The following is an 11,139-nucleotide window of genomic DNA, read 5'->3' as shown; positions in this document are numbered from 1 at the left end:
AACTTATGCTTCAAGGGAATCATCAACAAAGGGTATGTGAATCACTTACTTTTAGAGATGATAAGTTGCTGAAACTCTTAAGCTTTCAAATGCCCTTCAATGGCTAATTTTTGGTGGAGAAAGAAGATGAAAAAGGGATGATATCATCTTTCCTTTATTTACTCTTATTTTTAGTCAAAAAGTCAAAAATCACTTACCTAACATGGAAAATTTTCAACTCATTGTCCCCTATGGCCGGACACCCTATTTCTAAGGGTATAATTTCTCTTTAAAGGCCCCCAATTTAGGCTCTCTAGCTATTAAACACTTTTAGCTATCAAATTAGGACTTTTGCACTTTATGCGATTTAGTTCTTTTTTGCAATTTAGCTCACAAACGCTAAAATCACTTTACCAAAATTTTCATGCACTCTTAAAAACATGCTATAATATCAAAATAATAATAAAATAATTTCTCTGACTTCGGATTTGTTGTCTCGAGACCACTATTACGATTAGGCCTTAAATCGGGTCGTTACATACGGCTCCTCCCAAATGTAATTTTTAGATTTGTGAACTATCCTCTTCTTCTGTTGCTAGGATACCTGTGGCGAAAAGACACATCTTGCAATATAGTTGACATAATCTGCATACAGGGTGTTATGTGTTTCTTGTCTACCCTGAATAATTGCTTATCTGTGAAAGTCCCTTAATTTCTTTAGTAGTTTCTTCTTTTAAGTTCTTCTCGATTCTGGATAAATAATCTGCAATTTGATTCTCAACCCTTTTCCTATCCATTATCCATAGATCAAATTCTTGACGCAGTAACATCTATCTCATCAGCTTGATTTTTGAATCTTTTTTCTTCATGACATATTTTAATGCAAAGTGATTAGCATAAAATGTAACACCCCGAACCCGAGCCCGTTGCCGGTGTCGGACACGAGGGGTTAACAAGCCAAACCCACTTATAGCACCGACCAATTTGACATTTCCAGGCAAGCTGGAAAACTGCGTCACTGTCGTCTTAAAAGGCATATCTCGAGTTACAAAACTCGGAAACTGATTCCGTAAATTTTCCATGAATTTAGACTCATATATACATCCCTGAATTTATTTCTATACTTTTTGGTCGGGCCAATTGGTACAGTTTATTAGTTAAAGTCACCCATGTTACAGGGGTCGACTACACTGACCTTCGCGCGTTACAACTGGAATATCTCCCTGTACAAGGCTTCAATGCTGATTCCGTTTGTTTCTAATGAAACTAGACTCAAAAAGGAATCTGTACATATAAGGCATGACTTCTAATTCCTTCCGGATAATTTGTGGTAAATTTTCAAAGTCAAGACAGGAGATCCAGAAACCGTTCTGGCCCTGTCTCACGAGAACTTTAATATCTCTTAGTAAACTGATCATATGATCGTTTCGTTACTTTCATATGAAAATAGATCCATCAAGGTTCGTTTACATAATTTATTCACTATTTAATATCATTCCTACTATTTTTAGTGATTTTTCACATTCACGTCACTGCAGCTGGCAGCATCTGTTTTAAGGTAGGCCTTACCTAAATTGTAGTCTCTATGGACCAACTATAGTCTTGTCATACATAGGTCCACTTATGATCATATTTAGCCATTCCAATGGCTGATCATGTGACTAACACCCCATTCCAATCCATAATCACATCATGAAACCATATATAATTACAAACCACAAATTGAATGGTCTAATGCCATACTCCACCTTCTGAGCCATTTTCGCATGGCCGTACACATATACATCACAAAGATACTTGAAAACAACCAAGGGTAGTCCTATACATGCCATATCCAAAATTCAACTAAAGGAGTACCAAAAGGGCTTTGATAGTGTGGTTGACTTCAACCGATGATCCCGAATCCGATCGCTAACAAGCAAAATCTATAAAGCAGAGAGCCAAAGCAGCGGGTAAGCATTTTTATGCTTAGTAAGTCTCAAGTAATGAAATCGGCTTTGACTAAAGCATTACATTCACATAGCCAAATGAATCACTTTATTAATACACATTCACATAATCGTACCTACTTCACACTTCATCAATATATACATTCACAAGATATCAACCCATTTCAAGAGCTGAAAATTCGTTAGTCGATTGAGCGAATATTATTTCAAACGTATCGACTTTTCCATTGCACATGTAAACATACCTTATCCTTTGGGCTTTTCGAGCGTACTAATTGGATTTATTACAGCAACCAACGCTCACCTTCAACCCAAGCTTCTTGAATACAACCGGATATAACCACACGCATACGAATGCCCTCGGGTCTTAGCAGGATATAACGACTTGCACAAATGCCTTGGGTATTAGCCCGGATATAACAACTTGCACAAATGCCTTGGTATTAGCCGGATATAACAACTTGCACAAATGCCTTGGGTATTAGCCGGATATAGTCACTAGCACAATTGCCTTGGTCTTAACCGGATATAATTACTAGCATAAATGTCTTGGGACTTAGCCGGGTATCATTCAATTGCTCATGCACACATAAATCAATAATCATTACACATCCATATTTCATTTTCGTTACTAAGGCTCGAACACAAACATATCACTAGCATAATTGCCTTCGGGACTTAGCCCGTACCATTCAAATACTCATACACACATATATCAATAATCATTACACATCCATATTTCATTTTCAGTTACTAAGGCTCAAACACAAACATATCACTAGCATAATTGCCTTGGGACTTAGCCCGGTACCATTCAAATACTCATACACACATATGTCAATAATCATTACACATCCATATTTCATTTCACATAATTCAAGTAGGGTCATTACTCAAGACTTACCTCGGATGTTGTCGAACGGCTTCAACGGCTATTCGATCACTTTTTCCTTTCCTTTATCCAATTGTGGCCCTCTAAGCTCTTGAGCTAATTCAAACAATTTCAACTTATTAAAGTCTCACTTGCTAGCCTTGGCGAATACACATATCATTGACCCAACATCACATAACTAAGCACTTTAGTCAATTTTCTTTAATTTCGCACACATTCGGCCTTAGCTCACATCAAGGTAGCCGATTACCTAATTCAAGAATAGGCATCATTATGCTTGCCTCTAACCGAATGCATGCACAACAATTCCCCTATTGTGGCGAATATGCATGTCCATGTTAGCCAATTTTATACTTCAAAACCGAAACATCATCACATATAAACATATATCAAAACACAAATTTTTACCTATCATGCAACAAGCAAAAATCGCACTTATGAGCATACCATGGCGAATACATCACACACCATCCCCTTTCAATTTTTGGTCATGGTTAAACATAGAACTCCATGTCTTACTCAAGAATGCTAAGAGAAAATTCAAGAGTAGTCAATCCATCATTACATGCATCATCAACAAGCTTCATATTTAGCATGCAATGGCTTTAACACAATATCAACCTTGGCCAAATACCATTTCCATGGCATAACAAGGATTTGAACCATGGCTAACATGAACATCAAGTTAGCAACTAAAACATGCATGAATCTCATGACACAACCTCATACATACCTTAATCTTGATGCAAGTATAGCCAAATCTCCTTCTAGATCTCTTCTAAACCAAAAATGGAGCAAAAATCCTCCTTTTTCCCTTAGTATTTTCAGCCAAAGAATTGAGAATGGATGAACAAATTTTTCTCCTTTCTTTTCCTCTACTCACGGCAACAAGGGGCATCCATCCATTTTTTTGTCAACCTTTTCTTTAATGCTAACACATTATTTAATTGCTCCCAACATGCCTCACTAACCCAACATGTTGGAAACATGTTTTCCTTTGCCCATCACATCCATCTTGGCGGTCACTATAGAATAATTTGGGCAATTTTGACATGCAAGTCCACCTTTGTGTCAACATGCACAAATAAGCCATTACAAATTAGCCTATCATTTTTTACCATGTTTCACCTTGATCCCTATTTAATAATTTCTCATACATTTGGTAAAATTAGAGAATGAAACTTCCACATATTCATGCACACACATAGTAAGCATAAAATATAACAATTAATTATTTTTATGCCTCGGTTTTGTGGTCCCGAAACCACATTCCGACTAGGGTCGTTTTAGGGTTGTCACAACTCTCCCCCACTTAAGAAATTTTCGTCCCCGAAAATCTTACCGGTAAATAGGGTTGGGTATCGCTCTTTCATAGAGTTCTCGATTTCCCAAGTAGCTTCTTCTATCCCGTGTTTGAGCCATAACACTTTCACTAGCGGAACCCGCTTGTTTCGCAACTCTTTCACTTCACGTGCTAGGATACGAATCGGTTCTTCCTCATAACTCATATTGGCTTAAATTTCAACCTCTGATGGACTAATCACGTGTAACGGATCAGATCTATATCGTCGAAGCATCGAAACATGAAAGACGTCGTGAATCTTTTCGAGTTCAGGGGGCAAAATCAATCGATACGCAATTGGGCCAACTAGTTCGAGATTTCAGTCGCCTAATGAACCTCGGACTCAATTTGCCTTTACGGCCAAATCGAGTATCTTTTCCAAGGCAAAACCTTAAGAAACACTTTATCTCCCACCGATACTCGATGTCTTTTCGTTTCAGATCCGCGTCGACTTCGACGATCGGAGGCTATCTTGACTTTCACTTTCATTCAAAGATCTTTAATCAAATCCACCCGAAAATTTTGCTTTCACCGAGCTCGGTCCAAAACAATGGTGTACGGCATTTACGCCCGTACAAGGCCTCGTAAGGTGCCATCTTAATACTTGATTGAAAACTATTGCTGTAAGCAAATTCAATCAAAGGCAAATACCGTTCCCATGAACCACTGAACTCGAGGATGTAACATCTCAACATATCCTCAAGTATTTGAATTATCCGCTCGGATTGACCATCGGTTTGGGGTGAAAGGCGGTCTGAAATGCAACTTGGTACCCAAAGCTTCTTGCAACTTCTTCCAAAATCGCGAGGTAAATCTCGGATCTCTATCCGACACGATGGAAATAGGTACCCCGTGTAATCTCACAATCTGAGAAACGTACAATTCGGCTTGTTTGTCCATTGAAAAATCCGTACGTACGGGGACAAAGTGAGCCGACTTAGTCAATCTATCTACCGCAACCCAAATCGTATCCTTCTTACTCGCTGACAACGGCAGTCCGGATACAAAGTCCATTGTGACTCGATCCCATTTCCACTCGGGTATCATGATCGGTGAAGTAATCTCAAGGCACTTGATGTTCCGCTTTCACTTGTTGACATATTAAACATCTCGAAACAAAGTCAGAGATGTCTCGTTTCATACCATGCCACCAAAACCGACGTTTCAAGTCGTTGTACATCTTCGTACTCCCCGGGTGGATTGCCATTCGGCTACAATGGGATTCGTTCAGAATTATCGAAATAAGTTCAATTCTTTGGAACACACAGAAGACTTCTGAACCTCAAGCAATCGTCATCATCGATTTGGAACTCCGATTCCTTGTTCAGAACACACTCAGCCAACGCCTTTGTCGTAGATTTAAGTCTCTTTGAGTCATCAAATATTTGAGACTTTTGTGATCCGAATACACATGGCACTTCTCACCAAATAAGTAATGTCGCCATATCTTTAAGGCGAATACGATGGCAGCCAATTCGAGATCATGGGTCGGATAATTTTTCTCATGTGGCTTTAATTGTCTCGACGCATAAGCCACAACTCGCCCCTCTTACATCAATACGCAACCCAACCCAAGTAGGGATGCGTCACTATAAATGACAAACTCTTTGCCTGATTCATGTTGCACTAGAATTGGAGCTTCAGTCAAATAAGTTTTCAGTTGATCGAAGCTTTTCTGACATTTCTCCGTCCATTCGAACTTAACATCCTTTTGGAGTAGCTTCGTAATTGGTGTGGCTATCGTCGAGAAACCTTTTACATATCGTCGGTAATAACCGGCAAGTCCCAAAAAGCCCCGAACCTCAGTAATATTTCTCGGAGGCTTCCTTCAGTTGATCGAACAATTCATCGATACGCGGTAACGGATATTTGTTCTTTATTGTCACTTTATTAAACTGACGATAGTCGATGCACAACCTCATGGTTCCGTCCTTCTTTTCACAAACAACACCGACGCACTTTTAAGGTGAAAAACTTCGGACGAGCAAAACCTCTATCCACCAATTCTTGCAACTGAGCTTTCAACTCCTTTAATTCCGTTGGTGCCATACGATGCGGAGCTATCGAAGTTGGAGTGGTACCAGGTACCAATTCGATGCCAACTCTATTTCCCGTACAGGTGGTAAACCCGGCAATTCTTGAGGAAAACATCCGGTATTCACAAACCAGCGCAGATTCGGGTTTCTTTTCGACTCCTTGTCATCGAGCACATACGCAAGGTATGCTTCGCACCCTTTCTTACATATTTCGGGCCAACATTATCGATATTACGGTGGCAACCCTTTAAGTCCGTAGACTCAACCCGAATTATCTCGTTATTCGCGCACCTCGGATCAATAGTCTTGCTTTTTGCAATTTACAACCGCATCGTGCATGGTCAACCAATCCAAACCAAGAATAACGTCGAATTAATCGAACGGCAAAAGCATCAAGTCCGCGGAAAACAAGAACCTCGTAATACTAGGGGACTTTTCTTACACACTTTGTTGACAAGCACGTAATGACCCAAGGGTTTGACACCGAATTACGAACTCGATGAGACTCAATAGGCAAAGTCTTCTTGGATGTTAAGGTTTCGCATATATAAGAGTGAGTAGAACCGGGGTCAATCAAAGCAATCACATTAGTATCAAAGAGAGTGAAAGTACTTGGTAATAACATCGGTGAGGCAAAGATCCTCACGTCGCGATATGGCATAAGTCCTAGCGAGAGCACGAGCCTCGAGATTTGATGGTGGCATCTCTAGATCCTCTCGACCGCCACTAGCATTGCCCGTGTTTCTAAACGGCCTACCTCGAATTGTGGTAGCGCCGGGTTCCCACTTTGATTTACGTTTTGTTCGGATAAGCTCGGGCAATCTTTAATGAAATGATCGATGATCCGCACTTGTAACAGGCGGTCACAGAATCTACAACTTCCGAATGCCATTTGCCACAATATTGGCACTCCGTTACGTCTCGACGATCATTGCCAACACGGCAATCAAGTGACTCAGCGTGCCCATAGGGGTCGATCGCGGTCTCGTCTAGAAAAGCCGAAGTGTCTCTAGACCGCCATAGCCATCTCTAAATTTCTTTGATGATCGTGGGAAGGGCTTCCCAAAGACCTCTTCTGAAACTCCCTTGCTCCCACTTCACTTTTCTTTTCTCCATCTTGAGCTCCTCGGCTTTGCCGCGCTCGACAAGAGCCACAAACTCTCGGATTTCCAAAATGCCAACATACAACTTTATATCATCATTCAGTCCATCTTCGAAGCGTTTACACATCACAGCTTCTGAAGAAATGCATTCGCGCGCGTACCGGCTAAGCCTCACAAATTTTCGTTTGTAGTCGGTAACCGACATGGAACCTTGTTTAAGTTCAAGAAATTCCTTCCATTTTTGATCCATAAATCTCTGGCTGATATGCTTCTTTCGGAACTCGGTTAGAAAGAACTCCCAAGTTACTTGCTCTCTAGGCACAACAAGTCGAGTACTCCACCAAGAGGGCGTAAATCGAGTAGCAAGGAGATAGTACACTTTAAGCATTCATCGGTGTACAAGATAGCTCATCGAGCACCGGATAGTGTTGTCCAACCAAAATTCAGCTTGCTCGGCATCATCGCCATCCGTAACTTTAAATTCAGTAGCCCCATGATTTGAATTCATCGATGGGGCTTACTTGGCCTTACTTGGTCGGTTCTGGGAGGTATTATAGGTGCGAGGTTGCATTAGTCGGGAATGGAGGTTGTGGAACAGTAGTGTTAGTTCGAATGTATTGGTTGAACCAATCATTCATCACGCTATAAAAGGCTTGCTTAGCCTCATCATTCGGATTGCTAGCAATAGGTTGAGAGTCCGGCGCTGTCCCTTGTCGGGGAGCAGCGCCACACTCTCCACATCATCAGCTATTGCTCGGTTGGGATCGGGATCCATTACAAATAATTAAACACAAATTCAAAATATCAGAAATCACCACACTATCAATTTATCACTATATGGCATGTATAGCTAGACCCAAACGTATCACGGTAGTCCTAGTATCGACTAAACCGTGCTCTGATACCAATAAAATTGTAACACCCCGAAACCGAGCCCGTTGCCGGTGTCGGACACGAGGGGTTAACAAGCCAAACCCACTTATAGCACCGACCAATTTGACATTTCCAGGCAAGCTGGAAAACTGCGTCACTGTCGCCTTAAAAGGCATATCTCGAGTTACAAAACTCGGAAACTGATTCCGTAAATTTTCCCTGAATTTAGACTCATATATACATCCCTGGATTTATTTCTAGAATTTTTGGTCAGGCCAATTGGTACAGTTTATTAGTTAAAGTCACCCATGTTACAGGGGTCGACTACACTGCCTTTGCGTGTTACAACTGGAATATCTCCCTGTACAAGGCTTCAATGCTGATTCCGTTTTTTCTAATGAAACTAGACTCAAAAAGGAATCTGTACATATAAGGCATGACTTCTAATTCCTTCTGGATAATTTTTGGTAAATTTTCAAAGTCAAGACAGGAGATCCAGAAACCGTTCTGGCCCTGTCTCACGAGAACTTTAATATCTCTTAGTAAACTGATCATATGATCATTTAGTTACTTTCATATGAAAATAGATCCATCAAGGTTCATTTACATAATTTATTCACTATTTAATACCATTCCTACTATTTTTAGTGATTTTTCACATTCACGTCACTGCAGCTGGCAGCATCTGTTTTTAAGGTAGGCCTTACCTAAATTGTAGTCTCTATGGACCAACTATAGTCTTGTCATACATAGGTCCACTTATGATCATATTTAGCCATTCCAATGGCTGATCATGTGACTAACACCCCCATTCCAATCCATAATAACATCATGAAACCATATATAATTACAAACCACAAATTCGAATGGTCTAATGCCATACTCCACCTTTACGAGCCATTTTAGCATGGCCGTACACATATACATCACAAAGATACTTGAAAACAACCAAGGGTAGTCCTATACATGCCATATCCAAAATTCAACTAAAGGAGTACCAAAAGGGCTTTGATAGTGTGGTTGACTTCAACTTCGATGATCCCGAATCCGATCGCTAACGAGCAAAATCTATAAAACAGAGAGCCAAAGCAACGGGTAAGCATTTTTATGCTTAGTAAGTCTCAAGTAATGAAATCGGCTTTGACTAAAGCATTACATTCACATAGCCAAATGAATCACTTTATTAATACACATTCACATAATCGTACCTACTTCACACTTCATCAATATATACATTCACAAGATATCAACCCATTTCAAGAGCTGAAAATTCGTTAGTCGATTGAACGAATATTATTTCAAACGTATCGACTTTTCCATTGCACATGTAAACATACCTTATCCTTTGGGCTTTTCGAGCGTACTAATTGGATTTATTACAGCAACCAACGCTCACCTTCAACCCAAGCTTCTTCGGAATACAACCGGATATAACCACACGCACGAATGCCCTCGGGTCTTAGCCCGGATATAACGACTTGCACAAATGCCTTCGGGTATTAGCCCGGATATAACAACTTGCACAAATGCCTTGGTATTAGCCGGATATAACAACTTGCACAAATGCCTTGGTATTAGCCCGATATAGTCACTAGCACAATTGCCTTGGTCTTAACCGGATATAATTACTAGCATAAATGTCTTCGGGACTTAGCCCGGGTATCATTCAATTGCTCATGCACACATAAATCAATAATCATTACACATCCATATTTCATTTTCGTTACTAAGGCTCGAACACAAACATATCACTAGCATAATTGCCTTCGGGACTTAGCCCGGGTACCATTCAAATACTCATACACACATATATCAATAATCATTACACATCCATATTTCATTTTCGTTACTAAGGCTCAAACACAAACATATCACTAGCATAATTGCCTTCGGGACTTAGCCCGGGTACCATTCAAATACTCATACACACATATGTCAATAATCATTACACATCCATATTTCATTTCACATAATTCAAGTAGGGTCATTACTCGAAGACTTACCTCGGATGTTGTCGAACGGCTTCAACGGCTATTCGATCACTTTTTCCTTTCCTTTATCCAATTGTGGCCCTCTAAGCTCTTGAGCTAATTCAAACAATTTCAACTTATTAAAGTCTCACTTGCTAGCCTTGGCCGAATACACATATCATTGACCCAACATCACATAACTAAGCACTTTAGTCAATTTTCTTTAATTTCGCACACATTCATTCCTTAGCTCACATCAAGGTAGCCGATTACCTAATTCAAGAATAGGCATCATTATGCTTGCCTCTAACCGAATGCATGCACAACAATTCCCCTATTGTGGCCGAATATGCATGTCCATGTTGGGGCCAATTTTATACTTCAAAACCGAAACATCATCACATATAAACATATATCAAAACACAAATTTTTACCTATCATGCAACAAGCAAAAATCGCACTTATGAGCATACCATGGCCGAATACATCACACACCATCCCCTTTCAATTTTTGGTCATGGTTAAACATAGAACTCCATGTCTTACTCAAGAATGCTAAGAGAAAATTCAAGAGTAGTCAATCCATCATTACATGCATCATCAACAAGCTTCATATTTAGCATGCAATGGCTTTAACACAATATCAACCTTGGCCAAATACCATTTCCATGGCATAACAAGGATTTGAACCATGGCTAACATGAACATCAAGTTAGCAACTAAAACATGCATGAATCTCATGACACAACCTCATACATACCTTAATCTTGATGCAAGTATAGCCAAATCTCCTTCTAGAAATCTTCTAAACCAAAAATAGAGCAAAAATCCTCCCTTTTTCCCTTAGTATTTTCAGCCAAAGAATTGAGAATGGATGAACAAATTTTTCTCCTTTCTTTTCCTCTACTCACGGCAACAAGGGGCATCCATCCATTTTTTTGTCAACCTTTTCTTTAATGCTAACACATTATTTAATTGCTCCCAACATGCCTCAC

The sequence above is a fragment of the Gossypium arboreum genome, chromosome 1, assembly GCF_025698485.1.
Source record: "Gossypium arboreum isolate Shixiya-1 chromosome 1, ASM2569848v2, whole genome shotgun sequence".
Lineage (NCBI taxonomy): Eukaryota > Viridiplantae > Streptophyta > Magnoliopsida > Malvales > Malvaceae > Gossypium > Gossypium arboreum.
This window is presented reverse-complemented; position numbering follows the sequence as displayed.